This window comes from Grampus griseus, assembly GCF_964374135.1.
Source record: "Grampus griseus genome assembly, chromosome: 1".
NCBI lineage: Eukaryota > Metazoa > Chordata > Mammalia > Artiodactyla > Delphinidae > Grampus > Grampus griseus.
The window spans coordinates 36,246,797-36,274,559 of record NC_139017.1 but is presented as its reverse complement, the minus strand read 5'-3'; the positions used below and the strand labels follow the sequence as shown (position 1 = coordinate 36,274,559).

Sequence of the window (27,763 nt, the reverse complement as noted above, 5' to 3'; positions counted from 1 at the left end):
GGGAAAAAAAAAAAGACAAAAACCTGGTGCCCTAACAGAACTTTCATTGTAGTGAAGCAAGGGGCAATGCAAATGAGCAAACACATGGATAATATCAAGTCAGGTAGTGAGAAGTAGTAAGAAGAAAATACAACAGGATAATAGAGAGTGGGGGGTTGGTGGAGAAGACTACTCTTTAGCTAGAGGTCGCAGTCTCCAGAGTTAGAAAAAATGTTTATGTTGTTCTTAGACACACACACATAACATACACTTTTGAATTTAATAGTAAACAATAAAAAAGCTTCAATTTTTGTGTCCATTTCCAACCATCACAATTTAAAGAATTTATTATAGGCCAATTTAAGTTACAAGAAATGATTAAGGGACTGTTCATAATTTTTATTATACATAGATATTATTTTATAAATTATGATACAAAGGAAGTGGACCATAAAGTTTAAAAATCTTTGCTTTACACGGACTTCCTTGAATTGATGTGTTTTATTCACTGGATGAGTGAATAAATGAATGAATGAATGACGCATGATAGCCCGGTTAAGCAGACAGGTTCAAAGGCATCACTTATTAACTTGACTTTGAAACCTCTATTTCTGAAAAGAGGAGTAAAAACCATAAACATAGGATTGTGAAGATAAGATAGCGCCTTTAGAGTGTGTAGCACAGAGCCAGGCAAACAGTAAACGGGCACTGATTTAAGAATAAACAGCAGGATGTCATGTTTGTGAATTCTAAACTATGAATAGTTTTTTAAAATAAAAATTTATTTAAAGACAGACTGTGAAATAACTACTGAGCCTAGGATTATTAATAGAAATCCAGCAGTCATTCTCAAGAAAAAAAATGGCATTAGTTTATTTCTCTTGGATTTATTTTTAAAGTTAACTGTTCTTTCCTAACCTAAAATAATAAAATACATCTTCCTTCATCCTGGTACCTGTGAAAAGTCACATCCAGATTGCATGAAGAATCAAGGAGATATACACAGCAGCCTTTGGGCTCTCTGCACATGTATGAATAGAGATTTGAGATCTGAATGTACAGTGGACATTTTCTAAGTACTATGATGAGTACCAGGCATGGACCTAGATCTTTAGAGATGGATTCACTAATTTAATCCTTTTAAACTAATATGCCAGGAATATATGGAAACAACTTTCCTGAACAGGTATGTCCCTTCTCTAGGCCAAATGATAAAAATGTCTATCTTACTTTTGATACAAATATCAAATACGTCATTGCTGTTGTTTTTCTGATAACCAAAGTAACATTTTCTTTTCTTTTTTTGAAATATTCCCAAATTTCAGCCCTTTATTTTTTTTCATCTTTTAATTCCTATGGGGTTCATCAATTCTTTATCAGTTAACATTCTCATTGACAAAGACCAATTTATGTTAACTATAGTTATATATAACATATCAAGGGAAAATCAGAACACAAGACTTCATCAGCTAAATAGAGTTCAACTCAGTTTGCTGTTATGGAGACAAACAAGATAAATACATTGAAGCATAAACAAAATATTAACGCTCAGAATAACAGCATTCCAGAAGAAAACGGAAAGCTGAAGATACAATAAAGGTCTCTAATTTACAATATGTATAATTATATAATTTATTAAAATCAACACAATTCATGTACAAAATATTAACATGGCAGCCATTAAGTTTGTTAAGCACTTCAAATACTGAAATGTTAAAACAGTAAAACTACACTAAGCAACTTTTGCATCAAGGGGTCTAATCTAGCTCACTAGTTCAGGCTGAACATTCACTCCGAAGTATTTCTTCAGGCATGCAAAAAACAGGGCTAACAGGTTTAATCTGTTCTTCTCCCAAAAGTGACAATCCAGCAATTCCAAATAGAGTATGAAGAGGATCTACCATATCTCCTGGCCTGTCCGCAAATCCTCCCGTTTCTTCATCTTGACGTGCTAAAATGAAACTGCGCAGTTTCTCTCTGTCAATCTAATGAAGCCTTCCAATTATCTTTAGGGAAGCCAACACCCACCAAGAATAGCATACATCTGGTAACTTCTCTGGCCTTCCATTGAGTCCACCTGATGGAAGCTGTCGTTCACAAAGCCACCAACCAAGTAAATCAGAATTTACTCGAAGCGACTGACTAGTAATAGCCAGGAATCCTGCCCAGCATGGGATTCAGAACCTGGCCTGCAACCAAATCCACCATCAAAGTTCATACAGGATAAAACAAACTCGATTGCCTTTTCCACATTAATAGCATCCAGCTTCCCCAATAGAGCCAAAGTTGCCACCGCACAAAAGGAGAATCTTGTGTCGATTTCTCCCTATTATATAAAAGTAGATTTTCACATCCCATGAAGCAGCTGGTCTCTCCTGCCTGCACTGTATTCAGCCCTTATCTTTTAGACTGGCCCCCTCTGTTCCAGTACTCCTGTACGCTGATATAACTAGCACAGTGCATGCTGGAACTTCCAGCAGACCATTAACTCCAGTTAGACCAGCTGCTTAGTGGGACCCCAAATATCTCCAGTGAAAGAACCATCTTCTTTCTGTAGACTCTGAACATACTCCACAACTTTATTTACATCAATAACATTACTACTATCATAGAGAGTAAGAATCTGGACAGCGCTAAGAGTGTACGAAAGATGAGGATCATGTCCAACACTAGCACTTATTCCACCACACTCGTGTTGACAAGACTTAATAAATGTCAGAATTTCTTCTCTATTCATGCGAGGTAGCTGTCCCGTGAGATCCATTACAGTATAGATGCCACTCATCCTCAAATATTCAGACACACAGTATTCATAATCATCTTTCTCTGAGCCACAGGATGCTATATAATCTGCATGCTTCTCCACTAACAGGGTGTCGGGTGCATCTGACTTGATAATAACATCCTTCTGCGGTGTGCCCATGTCTGAGACCGAAAAGAGGTAACATTTTCATTGTAGGAAATAAATACCTTGCCCTACCAAGTGCCTTAACAATTTGGAATATTTTCTTTGTTGGTTTTACATCTCTTTGTTTCTGTTTTTTTCTCTCTCTCTTCTGTTTATCTACAAAATTGGAATTATGTAAATAACATTCCTTGAACAAATGATTTTTAATGGCTTACACTATTTCATTTATTTCATTATATGGATAAATTATCAAGTAACCATTAGGTAATATTGGGGATTTAGGTTATTTCCAGATTTCTACCATTACACATAATGCTACAATAGCTATCTTTATACATATCTTTGACAGCCTTTTTCTTCGAAGAATTATTTGATCAATTTGAACATGAGCACCTATTTTCATGGCTTAAAATATTTTCATCCAGAAAGGCTGTAACAATTTACACTCTCAGCAGGATATGAGTGTCTAGCCCACTCTACCCTTGCCAGAATTGACAGCATGATTTTAAAAACACCAAAAAAAAAAGGCATAAACAATGTCAATTTCCTAGAGCCAAAAATGTATCTTATTGTTTTCTTAAATCTGCTCCCCTTTTTTTTTTTGCTACTAATAAGGTTAATCTTCTTTTTCCATGTATACTACACTATTTTCTTTTCTTCTCTTTTTTTTTTTTGCAAACTGTCTATTCATGTCCTCTGCCCATTTGAAAAACTGGATTGTTCAGGATATCCTTATTATCTGACAAAACCCCTTTCTATGTTAAAGATATTAATATTTTGGGGGGTAATATTTGTTGCATTTTTTTTTTTTTTACTGGGTGGTATTTATCTTTTAAACGTTTGCTGTATTTTTTGTTCTAAGGAGTTTCAAATTTGCATATATTAGGCATGCATCATCCCTGCCCTGCTCTGAGCCCTTTTCTGTCCAACTCACATTCTCTTCTCAGAGAACTTGCTCCTGTCCAGAGAAGGCAGTGGGTCCTCCCTCCTGCTGACCTTGGTTGGAATAGCTGGTCCAGGGTGGAACAGCTAGCCAGAAAGCAGCAGACATTGGTTGTGTAACTGAGCCTGGGTCCAGTGCTCAGATCCCTGGTCCTTCTAGAGTAGCTTCTCTGTCTTAGCCTTGGGAAGGCCCAGCCCAATCACTGTCCTTCCCTGTGGATTAATCCAAGATCCCTTTCTAGTAAACCCTCCATTTACTTGTGGTATTCTTGGTTTAGTCCCTCACTCTCATAACTATTATATCTTTAATGAAACATGGTGAAATAAAGTAATTCTTTCACTTGTGGTTTCTTCCACTGCTCTTACATTTCAAAATATGTTCCCATCCCAGTATTGGTTAAATAGTCACCTATTTTTTTCTCCTAGATTAAAAAAAAATTTTTTTTAAACCCCACATAATTCTCTATTTCTCTGGAGTGTATTTTGGTATGTGGTTTGCTGAATAATCCATTTCTTCCCCTACTGGTTTGCTGTGTTCCAAGTGATCACCAACTTTGTGTGTGTGTGTGCGTGTGTGTGTGTCTTTCTGTGTATTTCAGGGCTATTTATTCTGTTGCATTGATTCTTATGCCTGCAGTACATTGTTTTAATTATTGCAGATTTACTATGTATTTTGATATTTGAGATACCAAGTTCCTTTTCGTTGCTCTTTTAAAATTTTTCATAGCCACCCTGTCCAGAATTATTTGGGTTATCAGAATATATCTTTTGTGGAGGGCTGTGGGGTGGCGGTAATGGGGAGATGTTGGTCAAGGGGACAAACTCTCAGAAGATGAACAAGTTCTGGGGATCTACTGTTCAGCATGGCGACTATAGTGAATACTACTATACAATAGAGTATTGTATACTCGAAATTTGCTAAGAGAGTAGTTCTTAAGTGTTCTCACTACAAAAAAAAAAGTAACTGTGAGGTGATGGATGTATTAATTAACTTGACTGTGGTATTTCACAATGGATACATATATTAAATCACCTTGTATACCTAAGTATAGACACATCAAATATACGTCAATAGAGCTGAAAAAATCCATTAAAAAATACATGTCCTGGTCTTTCGTCATGTCACTGACTAGACTAGACTATCTCAAGCTCTCAACAGCCAGTTATGGTTTAACCAAGTCCAATAAGTCCATCTTCACAAAACTAGAAGAAACTTGACTTCTGGACGGCCAGGTTTACTGCCACAAATTCTGCTCATCGGTCCTGCAGATTAAATCCAGAAGGTAGCTAAGAGAGATTTAGGTAGCAAACGTGCTGTGGGCAGCATTACAATTTGCCTCTTTTTAAAAAGTTGGGTGAAGAAAATTGGGTAGTCGACAAAATTAAAACAAATTAATGTACTTTCCTTTCAAAAGGTTTTTAAAAACAGACGTTAACATGCCTTGCAATCTGATCTAGCACAAAATGCTTTCCTTGATATTTAAATCTTTTTGATACTTAAACATCTATTTATACCATTTGTTTTTATACAACAACATACAATAGTTACTGGTACATTAAGGAAAAATAACCATTAACATCTCCAAGCAACTACTACATTTTGCTTTTTAACTATCATTCTAAAGGCACTTTCTATATATAATTAGATTTTTTGGTGACGTATATACTTATCTAAAATTAGCACTATATGAATACATAAAACAGAATAATTTTGGGACTTTACTGATAAATTTTTCATTAGAAAGAAAAGTGATGGACTAGGGAAAAAACACCTGCCAGGAACGTCCCAGAACTGCCTAGTTGGCAGTACCATCCCTGCTGCTCCACACCTGAATTTCTACACATCACAGAAGCAATCAAACAAAAAGGCCGACAAAGATACTATCTTACATGCAGAGAATGGGTAGGGAATCCAATGTTATTTCCTTAACAGAAAAAGAGAGACTAAAATATTTTAAAATGCAACAACTAAAATGGTATAAATGTTAGTATATATGATACTTTCCCTGACTTTATATATTTAATACATATGTTTAAATACAGGTTTATTATATTTTAAAACACTGCTGTTAAGAGAGAAAACAAAAGGCAAAGAAAACAGATTTGAGGATTTTAAGTGATTTCTTAGTGATTCTACTTTATCAATTTAAAAGCAGAGTACTCTAAACAAGGCCTCACACTTTTTAGTATATAACTAGAGGGAAAAGAATAAGTCCTTTCCTTAACTGAGATTTTTACCTACTTTACCTACATCATCACTATTATTAAACCATTTTGCAGATAATGAAACTGAGGCTCAGAAGTTACTATTCTAAGGTTACACAGCTAGGGGACTGAGCAGGATTTAAGCCTGGAGCTCAAGTGCTTTCCACCACATGGGGTTCAGAACCTTTTTGTGCCATGGACCCCTCTGGCAGTCTGGTAAAGCCAATGTACCTTTTCTTGGAATTGTGTTCTGAGATTCCTAAAATAAACACATGGGGTTATAAAGGACAAAAATTATAACAAAATAGAGTTATCAAAATATTTTTAGGAAAAAAATATGTGATATAGCAATATATATTCTTTATTAATGTATTAAATAAGAAGATACACTATAGGATCTGATAACTATGGTAATTTTGAAGCAGTGATGAGTATTAATATTTCAACGACTTTAACAAATAATAATATCTACAATAACTTTAAAGTACTATGCAAACATCTGATTTCTATTGTTGAAAAGTCACAGGTAGTGCTACTGGTTTGTTGCCTACGTTCATAATTACTGTGTTGTTTTCCTAGACACCTTATTTCCTTCTCCAAAGGAAGGTACCCTACCTATTTGTCCTAATCAGAAATCTAAATTTTCATCAGAGGTTAGTGAAAATAAAGATGTTAATTTGTTTCCCTCAATCATGTCATAGACTTCCTGAATTCTGTCTACAGACCCCTTAGGAACCAGTTAAGTACTCAACGTAGATTCCATGTATACAGCACGAAGACACCTACAATGAAACTGTGATGAGGGTGAGTCAAACAAATGAACGTCTCCACCAGAACACTGAGCAGGGTCAGGCAGTATAGGTTGCTGGCCCACTTCTTTCAGAGCCAATGTAACCAGCCTCGCCTTCCCGACTAGTGTGGGCTTGTGCGTGCACATGGGTGTGTGTGTGTGTGTGTGTGTGTGTGTGTGTGTGTGTGTGTATGTGTGTGTGTGTGTGAGTGTGTGTGTGTTGGAGATGGGAGATGTGAGTTACTACACTTCCAAAAGGCACCTTTACTGTCCTGCCTGACCAGTGTCTGGTACCTGCCGACTCTCTCCTTCACAGTGTGCAGCTGAGGTACCACCACCAGGAGGTGTCAGCAGGTCTTTGGGAAGCACACCTTATTAGGGTACCTGGAGGAGGAGGGAGGAGGGAGGAGGAGGGAGGAGGAGGGAGGGGGAGGAAGAGGAGGAGGGAGGGAGGAGGGAGGAGGAGGGAGGGGGAGGAAGAGGAGGAGGGAGGGAGGAGGGAGGAGGAGGGAGGGGGATGGAAGAGGAGGGAGGAAGGAGGGAGGAGGGAGGGGGAGGAGGATGGGGGAGGATGGGGGAGGAGGGGGAGGAGGAGGGAGGAGGATGGGGAGGAGGAGGAGGGAGGAGGATGGGGAGGAGGAGGAGGGAGGAGGAGGGTGGAGGAGGGGGAGGAGGGGGGAGGAGGAGGGAGGAGGGGGGAGGAGGAGGGAGGTGAGGCCCAGCAGAGAGTAATGGCCTTCATAGGGCTGTAGCAACCTCCAGCAGTGGTCACGAGGGGTAGCAGTCAGTGGAGTGGGTGCCAGAGGAGGCAGCAGGGGGCAGGTATCTGTTTCCAATCACCTGATTCGCCTGCCTTGCAGCTGCATATTCTGATGCCCGAGGTCAATATTTCAGATGGTCGTCGTGAATGTCAAACAATGTCTGATATTCACCCACACCGAGTTCCTAGAGAACAGCATATTCATTTTGATTGTTCTCCTCATAACTGATAGGATATGTTCACTTAACATATTCAAGTTAAATTAATTTAAGATGTTATCTAAAAATTTAAATACCTGAAATGCTGCCAGAGTAAAACAGACAAACACATTTGGCTTTATTTTCTCGACTTGGTACGTTGCAGAGAACATTCCTGTGGTTGCGTGCATGTGTGTATGTGTGTGTGGGAGCTGGTCATGGGGGAAGGCACAGACTTTCCTCGTGATTTCCTTACATTTCCTCCTTGGGGTTCTCAGAAACCATGTGCCCAGCAGCAAGCCCAAGAACCTGCCTTGAGCATGCATGCCATTTGCAGTTCTTTGGGAGAGAAAGAAGCATTTATGTGCCTTTAATTGGCAAGGAAGGAGGATCATAAACACAAATTGATACAAGCAAAGAAGGATTATACTTAAAGACAAAAAGGAGGCAGAATAATTCAGACCCTCTGCAAATAAAAGAATGGTACTCCAGTCCAAATTTCCTAGCTTGGCATTTGGGGCCATCCTCAATTTGGGCCTCCTGACTGGTCCAGGAAGACCCTGCCCTGCGTGGTGTGGCCTTTTCTGGCTGCTCCGGCTTCGGCTCAACCTACCCTTCCGCTCACTCTCCTTCTCTAGTCTCTGTTCCTGGAATATCCTAGGCTCTCTTGTACTTTGGGGGCCTTAGCGTGCAGTTTTCTCTGCCTGGAAGGCTCTGGATTGTCTTCCTCATCACTCCGCCCCCCTCCCCTTTGTCTGGTTAACTTAGCCTTTAGGCCTTACCCAATCCTCCAGATCAGCCAGCTCCCCTTTGGTTGGGCAGACTGTGTTCGAAATAAGGGTTCCTGATAAAGGTGGGCGAGGGGAAGGCTGCTCTACTGGCCAAATCACATGCCCTGGTACTGGGCTACACACGCCTGGAAAAAATGATTCCTTTGTGTGAACTAGAAACAGGCTCCATCTGTTGCCGAACTCTGTGCCTATACGCTTGCATATACCTGAAGGAGCTGCCTTTTAATTTGTCCACAGAGAGGGGATGGCTTTTTCTAACTTGCACAAAGACACTGTATATCCTATCATTGGCTCTGCAAGTCTGCCTACTTGACATATGCAACTGGGCTTTTCATTCATAGCACTTATCGTCAGTCTGTAGTCATCGATCTGTATGCTTAATTCGGTAGTATCGGTCACTCCCACTCAACAGTAAGGTCGGTTCGGGGAGGGGACATGGCTTTTTGCTTACGATTCTCTCTCCAGTCCCTAACACAGTGCCCTGGCATAGATTCGAGGCTAACTGCATATTTGTGGAATGAATTAATGAAAAGGAGAGCCATGGAGATGCTGTAATGGAAGAAATAAGCAGACTCTGGGCACAATGGAAGTACCTAGCAAATTTACTTACTCTTACTGAATAAATGAGGATTTGAAAGATAGTAAGAAGCAGAAGCTGGCAGACCAAAACACTGAGTTCGTAACTGAAAGCAGAATTTTCATTGAAGCATTTCACCCCAGGGCTAGAAAGAAACATGCTGCTTCTAGAAGAAAGCAGTCAGGCCAGTCATGCCTCAAGAGCCTGCCTCCGAAGAAAAGGAGTTTTAAGGCAGGATAGCCAGCTGGGAGGAAACCTCCGTGAGACAAAAACCCAATGATTCATGAGATTCCAGGTAGACCAGGCATCTTGGAACTTGCAAAATTTGTTCGAACAAAAATTCTTGCCCAGTTGGCTGAAGACACTGAGGCAGAAAGTGTCCACGTGTCACCCAGTCCGTGCGCCACAGGAAAACGGGCTGCAAATGAACGGCCGGGGCCAGTGTAGGAACAGTCACAGCCCAGCAACTCCTGCAGCCCTCAGGGACTTGGAAAAGCAAGATCAGTGTGGGGCAGGGCTGAGGCACTGATGGTAAAGGGGCAGGACAACAGCAGTGTTAGGGCAGACGTCCGTACCCCAATTCCAAATTTTAAAAAATTACTCATTGGGAAAATGGAGAGGGAAAAAGAGGAAAGGTCCATCAGCAGTAACAGTTTCTCATTCTAGAAAAAAAAGTATGCTCTACCAGATCACATACATACTTTTAAAACATTCATATAAAATATATCATCCTATAAAGCTTCCTCTACGTGAATTCTTTATTTACCTAATAGCATATTTTAAAGATTTTTATAGCTACACAGAGATCTTTTTCCTTTGTTTAACACCTGCAACACATCCTACAGTATAATGTATATTGTAATTTACGTAACATAGAGACGACCATTCAGGCTGGTGATACAGTTCTAGTTTTTGTTTGTTTTAAAGTAGCCACATGTGGTTGGCAGCCTCCAAGGGGGCCCCTGAGAATCTCTACCTCCTGGTTTTCGCACCTTGCATCGCCCCCTCCCACACTGTACCAGTGTTGGTCTATGTGACCCAGAGTCTACGGCAGAAATGATGGTATGTCACTTCCAAGATTAGGTTATAAAAGACTGTGCCTTCCCTCTTGGGCTTCTCTCACATGCTCGCTCTGTTTCTCTTGGTTCATTTGTTCTGGGGGAAGCCAGCACCCATGGTAGGAAGACACTCAGGTAGCCTGTAGGGAGGCCCATGTGATGAGGAACCCAGGCCTCCAACAACCAGGAGAGTGAGCTTGGAGAAGAACCCTCCAGCCCCAGGCGAGCCCTGGGGTGACTGTAGCCCCTGCCAACAGTTTGATGGAAACGTCATGAGAGACCTTGAACCAGGACCACACAGCTAAACTGCCCCCAATTCCTGAACTCAGAAACTGTGCGAGATAATAGATGTTTGTTGTTTTAAGCTGTTAAGATTTGTGGTAATTCGTTATGCAGTAACAGATGACTAATACACCACATACAGTAAAGTCCTAGCAGTGGACTACTTAGAAAAAAGGTATATGCATTCAAAAATCTGAAAGATATTGCCAAATTGTCTATCAAAGAGTAGTAGCAATTTATAATCCGCCAACAAAGCACAAGAGTGTTGGTTTCTTCAAACCTCAGCAGCACCAGATATGGTCAAACTAAAGCAATTTTGCTAGATTAATGGGTGAAAAATGGCATCTGGTTGCTTTGTTTCCTGAATTTCAAAATTTTTTTGGACACATACCACGCATCATCAGAAATGAAAAGGAAAAGGTGCATTGCAGAGTTCTAAATGATTTCTTACAAAATGACAGAGCGAGCCACCATGCCTCAAGCTCTAAGCCACTATCTTATCATTCAAATTTCTATTAAATGATTAATTTTATAAAGGAAATAACCACTGAAGTTTGAGTCTGGCAGTAGAAGTCAACATCTCCTTTTGACTGCTTCCTCAAAAATGCACAGAACATTAAGTGATTTCAAGACGTGTGACCTTGAACCTTAAAGCTATCAGCCTTAAATCAGAAGTGATCTAAATCCAAATATTAATTCCCTTTAATGTTGCTGAACCAGAAGTTTAAAAACAAAAATAGAGTGAGTGATGGGGATCAAATGTATCTGTATTTTCCAAAACTATTTAAAGGAAACATCATAATAGTCTCAAACCAAATATGAACTCAACTAACTCCTTCCTTATTTGGCTTCAATTCCTGGGAAGAATAAATGGTTCTGGAAAAACCTCTTATCTTTTACAAAAAACTATACAGAGGACTAGAAGTCAGTGGTGCTTGAGAATAGCAAAAATAATCCTCCTTACTAGAGAAAAGCATTTGAAATCACTACAGGTCTTCCACCACCAGCAAACTTTGAGTTTCAAAATAATGAAGACAAATACATATTTAGTTATTTTTTAAAATAAACGATATTCCTGATGACATTTCACCAAATTATTAAATACATCTATCTGTTTCTACTTCCAGAAGTCATAAAAAATTTTTTTAGAAAAAAAAAATCTACTTCTTGTAACAATACAGTGGACATACTATACCAGGTAAATTCTAGAAAGCTAGAATTTCCCTGGTACAGTATGTCTAGAGCCAAAATATCCAGGTGTCTAGAGCCAAAAACCAAGACAAATTGGTTACAGATTATATCAAATGATCACTTTAAACACATAAATGAGCAACTCAGAAGGCCCTGAATGGTTATTAAACCAACCAGTTGACTTCTCACTTAGTACATGACAAGTAAGTGACAATCTAATTTGATTATCATTGTTGCTTCCCAGGCTACACTGGTCTGAGGAAGGAAAACCCAAGGATGTGAGTAAAAACATGGCCTCCTCTCAGGAGAGGCTCTGGGACCCCCCCAGGACTCCTCCCAGTTTTCGGCAGGGAAACCCGGGGCGGGTATTAGGGCACTAAGGTCTCCTTGCTGCCCTGCCCTGTTCCGGAGTCACCTCTAATGGGCAGCCCCTGCCCCAGCTGGCCCTGACCCGGGTCAGCCTAGGTGCTCCTGCCAAGGCTGTTGGCTCCTGTGTCCGGCTCCAGCCATTCCTCCCCATCCACCACCCCCTCTGTCAGCACTCAGGTCTGTCCTTCCTGAGGTGAGGGAGGGCTCCCTCCCCAGCAGTGGTGCATCTGGGCCACTGCCCAATGGGACTTTGCTCTTTCAGTGAGCCTCAGCCCTCATCTTCAGCTCCCACAGTAAGGTGGATGCCATGCTCTCAGTCCTCCATGGTTTGGGTGGGAGAATGTTCCAGTCATACTCCGTAGCATCATCCTTAAAGCATTCTTCCCTGTTCACAGTCTAAGAGAGTTTTGGATAAGGCCATGGAACTGCAACTCTTTCTTTCCTCCCTAAGGATGCTGTGGCCGTGGAGGCCGGCAGTCTCTGAGCTCTGCAGGACCTCAGGGTCCACTACAGTGGACATTACTCCTTCTCCCCAAAGGTCTGCTGGATCCTCAGGCAAACACAAAGACCACCAGTGCTGTCTCGTCATTGCTACATGATCCACACACGTACTCTGTAGAGATTTTCTAATGAGCTACCTATGCATAAGCTCGCTAGGGCTTATACATAACTCTCTGTTATGCAACAACTCTCTGTTATTATACCCACAAAACTCCACTAACTCTGCATATAGAGGGGATAAAAGATTCTCCTACATGAAACTGTCTCATCCAATAGCAGCTCAGAATTCTGACCTGCTTGTCCGGTAAATCTATAACCTTCTGCTGATAACAAGTAACATGTTCTGCTAAAATACCTCCTTCCGTCCTCTGCATCACTATTGATCCTATACTTTACCATCCTCTAGTGAACACTACTGTGAACTGTGATTGGGTCATTTCAGCTACTAGAGCCAAACTGCCTGGGTGTGAATCCAGGTCCAACTTTTACTGGTTGCATGACCCCAGGCAAGTTCCCTAAGTACTTAAAATTCCTTTATCCGTAAAGTAGAGACAGTAAAAGAATCTTCTCTGTAGGTTGTTATTAGTAAGAAATGAGTTAAGGCATGTAAAGTGTCTAGAACTGGGCCGGGCACACAGTATTCGCTATTAGCATTACTATATGAATCACCTTGTGCTGTACTATACCGCAGGATCCCTACGTCTGGTGAGATCTGCAGGTGAAATCATGCAGAAGGGATGGGGTTTTCACTCCATCACTTGCCTAGCTGTAAGTGGCTAAGCTGATGAGCCTCCCAACATGTTGTGACAATAACGTGCTGACAAGCTAAAGATGACTGCACCCTGTATGGAGGAGGAATTTGCCTGAAACCAAAAACAAGAGCAGAGTTCAGGCGATTAATCACCCTCATTCCTTTTCCCCCAGAATATTCAACTTTAGCAAATTCAGCAATTACTGCACAAGAGATTGTAAAAGGATGGCTGGCCACGTGGACACGCCACACTTGCCAGAAGCCACGTGGAATGCTGTCACCTTTCCACTCAAGCTCAGCCAGTTCTGACTCAGTAACTCTGCACACCAGCCTGTGACACCCGCTGGTTTCCAGATCATTAAACGGAGACACACTCCTCGGTACACCTTTCTCAAAAAGCCAACCAAGACCATGCACTTCCCAGCTGGACTGCCAAGTCTGCTATGCTTATCACGCAAAAGAAGGAATCCAGGGCCCTGCCTTTAAAGTTTTAACTGGAGAACGCGCTGAGCAATTTAGGCTCTCTGGATCTGCAGCGTCATCAGGGGACCACAATGAGATCCCTAAGTAAATATTTAAGGATCTGATATTTTCTTCCTATCATTTTTGCTAGGGTCTGAGCACAAGATTTATATCCTTATTCTGTCACCTGAAGAGATCCAGATAGGCCACCTGTAAATGTCCTAGTCTAGGACCTACTGAAGTGAAGTCATGATTCTACCTGCTGAGATGAGAAGGGCCGGCCAGATGCACAGCAGATCACCAGGTCAAGGCTTATTCTAATAACAATGGAAGCATATTCACTTAGGATGATGCTGTAAGTTAGTCCTTTAGAGAGCTTTACTTAAAATAAATGAACAAAAACCAAACAAATAAAACTAGTATTTCTGGGAGGTGGGGGGTGGTGATCACATACTGGTTGTAATTGGAAATTAGGAAAGAAGTGTAATCAATATTTCATTTGCGCTGCTACTTACACAGTTGGGCAAAATCAACAATAGACAGGAGGACTTTGGGGATTCCCAACACTCCCGCCCCCAGAGGAGGCACTGTGGATATAAATGGAGGCTCGGGGGCCAAATGACATGGGTTCAAACCAATTCCTTCACTGGCAACTACATGGGCTTCAGTAAATTTCTTAGTTTTTCTGTGCCTCAATTTTCTTACGTATAAGAGGACTGTTATGAAGATTTAAAGAGATAATTTGTGGAATCACTTAGAATACCTGGTGGATAGTAAACATGCAATGAATGTTAGCTATTATTATTTGTTTTTGGAGTTGGCTTTCAAATAAAATAATTTTTTTAAAGTTATCTGAAAATTTACAAGTATACTTTGATACTTGTTTTAAATGGTTAAAAAATGCTAAATATTTGGGGGAAAAACTGGTATGATGGCATTTATGTTGTTCATGGCACTACCATTCACAGGTTACAAATCAAAAAGTCACCATTTCTGCTCCAAGGTACAGGGCCTCAGAACTACAAACAGAACTTTATAGCATAAAAAGCTTTTTTCCAAAACTAGATTACAAGTCTCTATAACTCAAAATACTGAAAACTGCCAGACTCAAGGATATATATACTATGTCTGTCAATTTCTTTTAAAACCTTGGTATATCATATACCCTAAAAATTGTTAAGATGAGAGTTTAGGAATTGGCATTTACTTAAAATATTGTCACTAACTACTACGAAAAGACAACTAAATTGACTTAATAATTTGAGCACTAGTTATTAGTATTTGGGTAAAAGCTTTTAGAAGGGACAAAAAGATGTGTGCATTATACACTGGATTTTTTGGGCACTTATTAACAATAATGGGTTTTTGTTTAATGATTTCACTTTCATGAATAGAGTAGTAACTGTCCCCCACCCCCATCAGAGGTGGGGGCATTTTTTAGTTTCTATTTGTATCAGCCAGGGGGTTATGCTGTGGTAACAAACATCCCCCAAACTCAGTGGCTTATAAACAAGGTTACTTTCTATTCATGCTACATGCCCTTCACAGGTCAGCAGGGGAGCTGTTCCATGTCACCATGTCATGTCCTCACTCAGGGATGCAGAGGCAAAGTGACCAGTAAGCAAGAACTTTGTCGGTCGCCATGGCAGGCAGAATAGAATATGTAGAATTCTACACTGGCTCTTAAGGTTTTCCCTTAAATGTGACACGTATCATCTCCAACTCATATTCCCTTAGGAAAAGCAAGTCACATGGTCCCATGGGCAAAGAGGTGCCCCATGGACTCAGAAGGAGGAGATTTAGCGAACATCCCCAGTGGTAAACATACACAATGTTAAAAGGAGTTCTGCAGGATCCTTTTACCTTTAAAGGTTAAACATGCAGCTGTAGCTAATTCAAACATCAGCCATAACACGTCTACCTTTACAATGCCCCCTTGCTCTATCCAGCCATATCCTGGGCTGGGCAAAGGAGGAAATCAGTAATTTGTATCCAACAGAAACTAACTTGATTCTCCCTTCTAACTGGAAACAAAACTTGGATATGAAAGTAGTACGAAGAAATTAAGGTCTCAGTTAATTTGTTTCTTGTTGAGTGATAAGGGAAGTATAGAGAGGAACAAATACGTTTCTTTGTTTTCAAGTAATCAGTTTTTTTCACACAGAGAATGTGCTCCATCGGGCTACTCTCCACGGGCTTTACAATGTCACCCTCTGCTGGGCTTTTCTCCGCCTGCCTCCCCTGTTACCAGCACTTTCAAACAGGTACTTGCAGGAAACAGACATGGTCTGAATTTTTTTCACAGGCAGATGAGAAATTAGACCTGGGACTTGCACTTGTTATCACTTGTTATCACTTGTTATCATTGTTATCATTTTATTTTAAAAATGGAAAGGACCTCAAATGTCGTGCCAGGAGACCGTTAGTTGTCCTCAGACATCTGCCCCCCTCCTCCCATATGGAGAGGTATAGATGACAACTACGTGATAGGACAGCACCTCACACCTCTCACAGCTAGCTGTGACCACATGACTAGCTGGCTGAGTGGAAGCTAGATCACGCCTTTTAGATCACGCCTTTGAAGGAATGGATGCGTCTTCCCCTTGGCCCTTTCTCTCTTCTCATTGGCTGGTATGTGGACATGATGGCAGGCGCTAGGGCAGCATTTTTAACCACCAGGGTTAAAAAGCTAATGGGAAGCTGTGTGTAGAACATAGCGCAGCAACAGGAGAGAAGGACTCTGAGTCTCTGAAACTATGAAGCTTCCGTGACAGCCCTGGAGTGTGTATGCAAGGACTATATGTAAGAGAAATACATGTTTATAATAAAGTGCCAACTATTTCCATGTCAGCTGGTTCAAATCTCCTGTTTTCTGATGAAGAAACTGAGGCCAGAGAGATTAAAAGACGTGTCCATGGACATACAGCTATCCCCTCTGTAGACTGTACATTAAAATGATGGAAAATGTCTCATCTCTCATGTTAATGGCCATGAGAGTAAAATTTCTTACAATTTCTTTTCTAATGATTTAATGTCATATCCAGCAGAGGGAACAATAGAACTTAATGCTAATAACTACATCACTTCAAGTTTCCTAGGATAATCAACATGTCCTATTAATAGAAATTATTTAATTCAATGTAGATTGCCAGGGTTCAAAGCTAATGGGAAATTCTGAAGATTGAGGAAGCAGTCAAACTCTTGGAAAATATTCTCGAAATACATTTCCCAAAGTCTACCGGAACACAATCAGTGGGTTGTATTGTATTTGTCCTTCCTTCCGAGAAGGGATAGTAAGGCTTCAGATGGAATTTGAATTTGGCTTTGATCGTGTAAGCACCCAGCTTTTAGTACACATACAAGAAACCACAAACTTAATTACCTAAACTGAAGTCCACCCATTGAACCACAGTTGCTTTCAGTTAACTTTTTCATAAGAAAGGAGGAAAAAAATGGTTCTCAATTCACCATTTCTTTGACATCTCATTTGCTGTTTTAAAGTGCCACTCAACAGGAATTATGCTGTTTGACGTGGTTTGAGCATCTGATGCTGTAAAGAGTTGCGAAATGACTGGGAACTGTTTCAAAGAGCAAAATCATCTGATCTTGTTGGTTTAAGCTTTGGATAGTTTATGGAAAATGAGGATTCTTTTTCTCCTTTGGAATATACTTTTAGGAATATACTTTTAGGAATATACTTTTGGAGTTTCTTTTAGGTTCTACTTAGTTGTCCTTGTGTTTGGATGGCTGATAGTGAGTCCTAACATCACAACTAAGACCTCAGGGGACCAGCCAAAGCCATATGGTTCGATTTTATCCACTCCTCTTTCTGATCTCCCACACAGCTGTCCTGAGTCATTTTCGCTGCTAGCAGAAATGACAGCTAGTGTAAGTGGGGTTCACTTTCCCACAACAAATCATTGCTTTTTGCTTCACTTCACTTCTTGCTCTCAAAATCTCTAATTTGGAACTCAGAATTGCTAGAAGGGAACACGTTAATATCAGTTATTTTTTAAAAATCTGATGTCACATACCTGCTTTAAAAAATATCAAGTGCTCCCTGTTACCTAGAGAATGCCTGAGCTTTACCATCATAAGACCTTCAAGTCTACCCATCCTGCCTCTCAAGCCCTATCGTCCCCCATTGCTCCTCTTTGCTACAACTACCTTGGACTATTCTCCACATCAGGGACCCATCCTTCTGTACTTTCTGCCTGGGGTGATCCCCTCTGCCCCCCCACCCATTTTTTTCTCTGAGAAGTTATCTTTTTGCTTGGCCTCTCTCCTAGTTTTTCCTACCTCTACAATATCACTGGTTTACCTGTATTTTAATTATTTATGTATCTGCACCCCCTGCTAAGTTGTGAGCAACTCAAAGAGAGGAATCATATCCTAATTTTACTCCAAACATCTGGTACAGTTCTTGGCACATAGAAGATGTTCAATATATGCTTGCTGAATCAATAGATACTTGGCAATAAAAGGAACAGAAAAGTTCCTGAACTATAGAGTCTAAATCATTAAAATGAAAAAAAACCCTAAATGTGTAAAAGAAATCATAATTTATAATAGTGTCTCTTTATCCCATCTTTTATGTTGAGAGAAAGAAGCAAAAAATTTATGGAGCAGAAAAGATGCATGAGAGGCAATGGATGTCTTTACCCTAGGAATTAGAAGGCAGAGAGTTTTTGAGTTTCAGCCCCTTAACTCTAGGCAGTTTACAGTTATAAAATTAAAATATAAATCCCACCTCATTCTAAAAAAAACACAAAGTAACTCTCAGGCAACAGTTGGCAAGGAATACTCCTCTGATATTTTCTTTTCCTTTTTAAAATCAGTTTAGAATGGAGATGAAAATACCTGCCGTACTTTCCTCACGGCATGCAAGCTTCCAATGAGCTGGTGGCCGTGAAAGCACTCTATAAACTATAGAATGAGATGTAAATGAAAGGCATCATTATCCACAGACGGGAAAGAAAAGGAAACAAGTACCTTTCACTCAACAATCCTCTTCAGAGTGGTTACTGTGGACCAGGCAAGGTAGCAGGTATTAGGGATTCAAAGAAAATATGGAGATCAGGACTGCTCTGGCAGGTTCTCCCCCAGACAGATCTCACCTATTCTCAGGTGTACTCACTCTATAACTGATTCAGTCCCCATGGGTCTGGGTGTCATGGTCTGAGGGAAGGTCTGGATACAGCAAAGGAACAGATGCACCTCCAAGGCCAAGACATGCACCAAATACAGAAGAAAAGGCTCCACGATGAACCACGACCAAGCACCCCTCACTTCGCAATTTGAAAGGGTATAGCAGAGCTGGTCACTTCTTACTGGAACTGAGGACTGAAATAGAAATTAATTTTGCATTTTTCTAATGTGAAAGAACCAACAGCTCCAAATATCACGTTAGCACATTTTTCTAAAATTAATTAATTTATTTTTGGCTGCATTGGGTCTTCGTTGCTGCATGCGGGCTTTCTCTAGTTGTGGCAAGCAGGCACTGCTCTTCGTTGTGGTGCATGGGCTTCTCATTGTGGTGGCTTCTCTTGTTGAGGAGGACGGGCTCTAGGAACGCGGGCTTCAGTAGTTGTGGCTCGCAGGCTCTACAGAGCAGGCTCAGTAGTTGTGGCGCACGGGCTTAGTTGCTCCGTGGCATGTGGGATCTTATCGGAGCAGGGCTCGAACCCGTGTCCCCTGCACTGGCAGGCGGATTCTTAACCAATTTATTTTTAAAATTGTTTATGAAGCATTCGTTCTTCCCTCGCACCCAACCTGGCTAAGTCTTGGATCTACAGGAAGTATTAAAAATCAAAGACTTTGCCTCTTTTAGCATTATGTTAAAGATTACGTTTATTCGTTTATCCATTCATTCATCCTACCAATATTTATTTAGCACTTATAACATGCTAGGCAGTAAGTGAGGTACTGGGGAAACAGCCATTAACAACCAGAGGTGGCCTACAGCAAATATTACGCAAGCAACTTTAATTACCATTGTGGTAAGCATTACAAAAGAGCTGTACGGGGTTCCAAGCGGTACAGTGAAATCTGTGGGGAGGAAGGAAAGATGGTGGAGGAGTAAGAGGATGCTTTCCTGAGGCAAGGACCTCAGGGCTGAGACAAGGGTAGGTGGAGCTGGTCAGGATAAGTGGGAGAGAAAGCAATCAGGGGTGGGAACTGCAGGACTGCAGGCTCCGGGTGGGAAGGAGTTTGGCCAAAGTGTGTATGGTGGGGAGGAACCCAGAGAGGCAGCGGGGGGTCAACCCCTCCTCAGGTCAGAACCTGAGAGCAACACAAAGCCATTGGAGGAAGGGCGTTAAACACTAACATGATCAGATATGCAGTAAAAAGCAAAAACAAAAGGCGACTTTCATACCTAGGAGAGTGGTAAGAAGCATAGCGAATTTGGACAGAGTTGAGAGTCCGGAGCTATCATGGTTGCAGGACCCCTTCATTTTATGCATGAAGACACAGCCCCAAAAGTGAAGTCACTTCACCAAGAACACAGAGGGAGAGATACTGGCAGAACTTCCTTTTTATGACTCTTGGTCCAATGGGGTTTTTGTTGGTTTGCTTAATTTTCTCTATAAGAACAACCTCTACCCTTTAACTGTGAATGTGGAGTCATAGCTTTCCTACCCTTCGAGTCGCATCTACATCATCATAGCACTGACTGCTTTCTCGCCACTTTAAACGTCATGATACTACTAAAAAGAGCAACAATCATTTATTAGAAACCTGCCCTGTGCCAGGCAACCTGTTAGGTGCTTTCCATATTTAATTTTCATAACAATCTTGTAAGGTGGGTATGATTTTTTACTGTTTTACAGTTGAAAAAACCTGAGGTTCAGAAATATTTTTTAAATTGCCAAGGTCACACGGGTAGTTAAGTGTGATCAGGGTCCACATCCATTTTCCTCTGGCTCCAAACCAATGCTACTATGCCACACACACTCTCGACTGTATCATTATCTGATGCCCAATTCTTGTCTTTTGCGAAAAATCAGAATGGGAAGGAAAAGATTTCCTGGTATAAATTTTAAAAAGTAAAAACACCTACAGGAAATTTTCTGAAAAGTTAACTGAGTACATAAATAAATCAAATATATACAGCTAAATACAAGGAGTAGTAAGAACTGAAAAACTTCAGAAGAAAATTTTTATTTTTAATCTACCACACTAACGGCACATTTTAAAAATGCTCCATCGGCCTGTTTCAGGAGATACATATTGGCAACAACCACATGCCGGAACAAGATGAAAAGAGACCCTTCAAATGGTCTGGTCTACAGGCTCAACTAGAATTGCAACGCTGCTTATTGAATAGCAAATGGGATAATGGAGAACAAAAGAGCACCTCTGACAGACCTGATCCCAACCTCCGAACAGGTAGAAATGAAATTTAAAATTAGCTTCCTTATAGTAAACACTCCAAAAATTGAAGAGGAAGTATAAGAAAACAGAAAAAAAAAATCTGGCCCTAATGAGAAAGCTATGTACCCAGAAAAAAAATGAAAAACAAGAAAAGTCTTAGAAGCAATTATCAACCCCCTGAAATAAGTCTTGCACACCACGCGAGAAATTTTCAGGGAACAGCTGTTATTCATTCTCAGGGAAAGAAAAAGAAACATCCCTATAAAGAAACAGGAACGGCAGGATGCACTCACTCCATGACAGAAGCAATAAGATCATCATTGCATAAATATTAAAATCAGTGCTGCAGAAAATTGGGTTAGTCAATCAGAAATAGATAAAAGAGGTACATATATGGAGGCTTGAAAAAGTAATTAGACATTGAAAAAGAGGGTAAGAGAAGATGGCATAAAAGAGGGCATTACAAATTAGGTGACAACCCATTTCAAAAAATAAAAATAATCAAAACATGCAAAAGAATAAACTGGCCTTGGGGTATCATTTTTATTCTTAACTAAATTAGCAAGAGTTTTAAAAAATAAAACACTCATTGCTAGAGAGGTCATCAATTCTGTCCCTTTATCTCGGTGTTGAAATTGGCAGTCTCCATTCACTGCTGGTGGAAGGCACCAGGTTATGTATGTCAAAAACAATAAAACTATTCATAATGGTCAACCCAATGATCCCACCCCTGGAAACTTATGTAAGGAAATAAATCAACAGAAGAAAATGGCTGTATTTAGGGATACGCTTACAGTGGCATCAGGTACTATATGATAATGGAAATAGACTAGACTAATAAACTAATACCCAACAGCAGGATAAAAGCTAAGGAAAATCAATTTGAAGTACTTTTACACATCCATTAAAATTTAACACAATGACTATAAAGGAAAATGGAAAATGATATGATGCTAAGAAAAAACTGGAATGCAAAGTTACACGCTGGCTATGACTCCCGCTCTGTAAAACAACTATTACTTGTACCTGAGTGAAGACAGAAAGCACCTGACAAGAATTCACAAAATTTAAAAACGTGTTGTGATGGTCAGACTTTACATCTTTTTAAATCAAATTTTAAGATGCAATTGCTATAATATGAAATGAAACACAGGTTCCGCACTTTATTAGCTGTACTACCTTAGGCAAGAAGTTTAACTTCCCTGAAATTAGCTTACTCACGTATAAAATCAGAAAACCATATTTCTATCCCTTAGCAGCTTAAATTATGTAATAAACACTTACATAGCACTTACTATGATCCTGGCACTGTTCTAAGCACTTTACAAATATTACCTTTTAAAATCATCAAAACAACATTTTAAGATGAAGCAAAAAGAGGTTCAGTAATCCACAGTGACAATAGCAAGAGAACAATAACTTTCACTAGCTTTCCGATGTCCAGGGGATCAAATCCAGCAGTAAAAGCAACTGCTAACATTGACTGAGTGTCTGCTAATGTGCAATGTGTTGTGCTAAGTGCTTTCCTTGCATTGTCTTCTATAACCCTTACAACAGCCCCTTAGGTAGGTACTATAAGTGTGTCCTCAGGATATTCAGGCTCAGAGAGGTTACGTAACATGCTCGTGAGCGAGAGAGCAAAGATTTGAACATGGGTCTGTGGGAGTTCAGAGGCTTCGTCACTACATGACAGTTCGTTCCTTTTTGTTATGATGGTGTACAGTCTTTCAGACCCTGAACCTTGCCACACCTACCTCACTCCAGATCTGAGAGAGTTCTGAGTTGACACCAAGACCTTTTAAGCCCCTGGCCTCTGCTCCTACTTTTCCTCACCTGGTCTTCCTCAAAACTCCTATTCATCCCTCAAGGCTCCTACCTTCCCGGACCTCCAGAGGCACAGTTAACTGTTCCCTTATCTGCTGCTCTTTCAGTTGGAAATTTATGCTTGTAAGTCACCACGTACCATATTGTTTCTACATTTCTTTACCAGCTTGTTTCTTACAGATTATGACTTTCACAAAGGCAAAGACCATGTTTTATACAATTTGGTATACATTGTATTCCTGGCTCTCAGCACAATTCCCAGAACATGACAAGGACCGAACAACCACTTGCTGAATTAACACACACTTCCGGCGCAGAGGATATTCCCAAGAATCACCTGTAACATCAAAGCACCATATGCTATGTACAAAGGATGGAGAATCAAGAGCCCATATTTCTCAATACTCTTTTTCACAGAGCTTTGATGCTGAAGGTAGCTTAGCTAAATGAGAATATAAAAGGGACGTCTCTTGATAGAAGAAGGTCTTCTTCTGGGAGGAAGACTTCCAGATGTAGTAAGTTTGGGTTCAGTGTGCATGGTACCATGTGTTTACTCATTAGGCCTGTTAGCCTGCTGCTTGGAAACTGCATGTTCACTGGCTTACCTTCTCCTTCTAGACAGTAAGCTCCTCAAGGACAGAAATGTGGGTATTCCTCATAATCTCCAAATCCAAGGACAGTAACTGTCATGTAACTGACTAAGGAATATTTGTCGAGTGACTGATTGAATGAATGGGGTTGAGACATTGTCTTTCCTTAATCTTGACAAGACAGTTCAACCTGTAGCATGCTCTATTATACCAGTGCCAGACTTTAAAAAAAATCTTCAATTTCCTGATATTCCTAAAATTTTGTGAAAAAATTAAATGAACTAAAAAGGATAAACTACTTGTCCATCTATGTTGACTCTTTCTGTACTCTCTTCAATGATTGGAAAATCACTGCGAACTCTAACCCCATAAAGGATTTATTTTTTTCTCTAAAAAATGCTTCCCACTTGAACCTTCTTTAAAGACACACAAAACAAAAAGATTCATTTGGTGGACATGTTCCCTCCTTATCCTGAGATCAGTTCAGGGCTGAGGAACTATTATTGGAAAGCTCCCAGTTGAAGAAGATGCCTTCAAAAAGGAAAACAAGATGTGGGATACTGTGTGTTCAAAGCTAATTTTAATTATACAGGCTACTAGGGTTACTGAGATATGCCAAACATTTAGCTAATTAGCAGGCTCTTGAGACAAGAGAGCTGCCTAGAGCTACACAGTTTTTCCTCATTATGCGTGATGACAAATTCTAGTTAAACACCCATTATAAATTCACTTTATTTGTCCTTTCTTAAATTCCAATAACATGAGCTAATTTAAACTTGAAAATTAGTCATTAAGACTAAAATGGAGATCTTCCACTTTAAACCCAATGATCCAACATCAGCCACCACATGGGAAACGTTTTTAGGAAAGTAAAAAATTATTAATGTTGATTTTGATACTAATAAGTTCAAAGACCTGAAATTGAAATTAATTAGAAAACTTCACGAAAAAATTCTATGGATGATGTTCAACAGAAACAGTAAAACCTAAGTCAGTAAACACTGAAGTGCCTGGAACTCTCTAGGAGCTGGTTTTGAGGGCATATGAAGCACATAGAAAGCAGGAAGATAGAGGTTAAGAGGAAAACAGCTATCTTTCGTTAAGTGCTTAACGGTGTGCTGCAGCATACTAGGTGTTTTACAAAAATCACCTAATTCCTCAAATCAACCTGGGGAAATCGTTATTCCTACTTTACAGATGAGAGACCAAGGCTCATGCGGTCTGAGGAAGGTCATCCAGTTAGAAAGTAGCCTGGCTAGGTTTGATGCCGAAGATTGCTTTTCTTAGGCTTGTTTAGATGTCATCTTATATCTGAGAAGACTTAGGAATGATGTAACTAGATACATTTAAGCCTTTGGGGTATCTGGTACTTATAGAGGTGTTTTGCTCAGGACCCAAGCATGAGGTAGATGTGTCTCTGTCAGCTTTTCTTTTAAAATAGAAAGTAGATCCAAGGACACAATCCAGGTTTCTGAAGTCAGTGGGATTTCCCACAAGGCTTTTCACAAAAAGTGGTCCCTACCCATGGAAACATCTGAACAGGCTGGTGGTTGTAGCAGATGGCAGTTCCCAAAGACGGCTGCTATAGTATCTCCCATGCCCTGTGCTCCGCAATATAACCTTGCCACTCCCACATCAAGAGGCAGAGCCTATAATTTCAACCCCTTGAATCTGGGCAGGCTCTGTGACTGCCCTGACAAATAGAATTGGAAGAAGGGCCGCTGCCTCTGGGAAGCCAGTTATCTGGTGAGAAGCATGATTACCCTCAGACCACCATGCTGTGAGAAGCCCAAGCCATGTGGAAAAGTCATATATAGGTACTTGTCAACGGCCCCAGCTGACCTCACGGCCAACATCCATTGCCAGCCCTGTGACGAAGCCCAGTTGAACCTTAGGATGACTGCAACCCCAGCCAACAACTAAGTGCAAGTGCGTGAGGGACCCTAAGCAGGAACTGTCTAGCTAAACCCAGTTGCTCCACAGAACCACAAGATAATAATAACTTGCTATTTTATAGCACTACATTTTTCAGTGGTTTGTGATGCAACAATAATAGATAATCAGAACAGTGGTGGTACTGGTTTTCTTCTATGGGGTGAAGCAACTATTTCTTTTAAGCAACTGGGAGTAGATATTTGGGGGTATATATTCAAATATCATACATCCCTGCCATGGTAGCTAAGCAAATTCTCCTGTTGAGGGTTATTCCTTTAAAGAATTGAGAGACTATGAAAATGTACCTATGTGAACATTCTTAAACACAGTGGGTTCACAGCAAAATTAGATATATTTTGAGTTAGTTTACCATATGGCTGCCAAACAATTCTCATTTTTTTAAAGCAGTAATCAAACACAGTTTAGTCCCTGAACAACTTCAGGATGCCAATAACCTGATTTATGCTTGTATTACCTGCCAAATTCCACCTGAGTTGATAAGAGAGAATTCAGCACTAAATGATTCTAAAGTAAAAAAAATAAAATTTTGGAAACAGAAGGATACTCCAAAAATACTTGTAGGTTAAGTATAAGAGAAAATAATGTTTAGATAAAAAATAAACTCTTTTCTAGGGGATGTCAGAAGGCTAGCACAGATTTAGCCAAATCTCCTCAGCCTCTGGATATATTGTTCAGTTTTTGGTGTTTTTAACAACAACCTTAAGGCCAGGGCAAGATAGTGAATCATGAAAGAAAAATTTACTAATACTCAAAATCCTGTACTTACTAACAAAAAGAGGGCAATTAAAATATATTTCAAAAAACTTTCAATAACAAGGCAAGAATAAAGGAATGATGGTGCTTGATCGATATACTCTAAACCCTGGGCAATTTGGTTAACTCAAGTTTTCTTTCATTAACTCCAACAATAAAAATTTTAAATTATTGCCACTTTGCTAAATAATGGGAATAGTTTCACAACATTACTTTCATTGGATCTTTTAAAGAATTCCTAAAAAGTAAAGCAATTTGTCCACATGGAAAAATTGTTTTTCCCTTCCTAGTTTACAAAGCCCTGAAAAGTTATAGGGCTGCATTCATTCATCCACCACACCACCTATAGCAGAATGACGTTTCCACTGGTTCTCAACTGAGATGGAAATTGGATGAACGGTCCTTTTCCCTCTTCTCACAGAGATGTGCATTTCCAGAAAAAAAGCAACTAATATTTGTGGTAGCATGAATTTTGTTCTTCTGCTGTGAATCCTTGTGTTTTAAATGCTTTTTGTATAATTTCCTTTCCCTGAGTTGTAAAAGTAATAAATGTTCATTAAGGAGGAAAACAGAAAGGAATTTTTAAAAAAGAAGAATCTTCCATAACCCTGCAACCCAGAGATACCCTGCCCCCATAACTTTTTTTGTTTTTTTGGTCAGTTGACACAAGCAAACTTCTCTTGTGGATTCTTCAGATGCATTTCATGATCTGATCACAAAATTCCTGTGTACGTCACAACACTGATATGGCTTCTGCTTACACAATCAGAACCATAAGCCAATCTTTCTTAATGCTGATATGATTTCTTGGTTTAAAAAAAAAAACACAAAATCAAATGATGGAAAGGAAAGATGTCATGAAACAAAGGAATAAAATTATGATCCAACCACACTGAAGAGTACACTGCATAAATTTTATGAAAATTTGATGACAAATTAAGATGTTACACTGGAAGTTAATTTTCCATGGAAACCAATGGTATGAAAATAATTATTATAATAACCAAAATTTATACAAAAATAAAACAAAGGAGGTGTTAATAGCTAATGTTAAGTTTAAAATAAAAGCTATTTTTTCCATTCATCTCTGCAGGTACATGTATCTTTGCCTTAAAACAAAGTAAAATATCACTGTACTACAGAAACGTAGATGCAGAACTATTTAAGGAGTAAAAAAATTCACCATTGCTCCAACTCAGAAAATACTGTTATTGTTAGCAGGTAATGTCAATGTACTCCCCAAACTGAGAGATACCTTAAGAAGTAACTTTTGAGCATATTTTCTATGACTAAGTGAGTAAGACCAATAATATCCAGTTCAAAGAGTTCATCTCAGTTCAGTTAGCGGGAATCACATAAGTTTTTGTTTGTTTGTTTTTGGGTTTTTTTGCGGTACGCGGGCCTCTCCCATCGCGGAGCACAGGCTCCAGACATGCAGGCTCAGCGGCCATGGCTCACGGGCCCAGCCGCTCCGCGGCACGCGGGTTCCTCCCGGACCGGGAC

The 27,763-nt window shown here is 40.0% G+C and overlaps 1 protein-coding gene and 1 pseudogene across 2 annotated transcripts in view; both read right to left on the bottom strand.

Annotated features, from left to right (window-relative positions):
* The window catches only part of LOC309839306 (uncharacterized protein C1orf21), a 225,342-nt gene that overhangs the window by 63,006 nt on the left and 134,573 nt on the right, over positions 1-27,763 (bottom strand). The gene's annotated exons all lie outside the window — the stretch shown is intronic.
* LOC309834016 (geranylgeranyl transferase type-2 subunit beta-like) lies at positions 1,631-2,902 on the bottom strand (annotated as a pseudogene). The gene is made up of 2 exons: positions 2,498-2,902; positions 1,631-2,305 (listed from the first exon to the last, which is right to left on the bottom strand). The product of its transcript is annotated as a geranylgeranyl transferase type-2 subunit beta-like (transcript).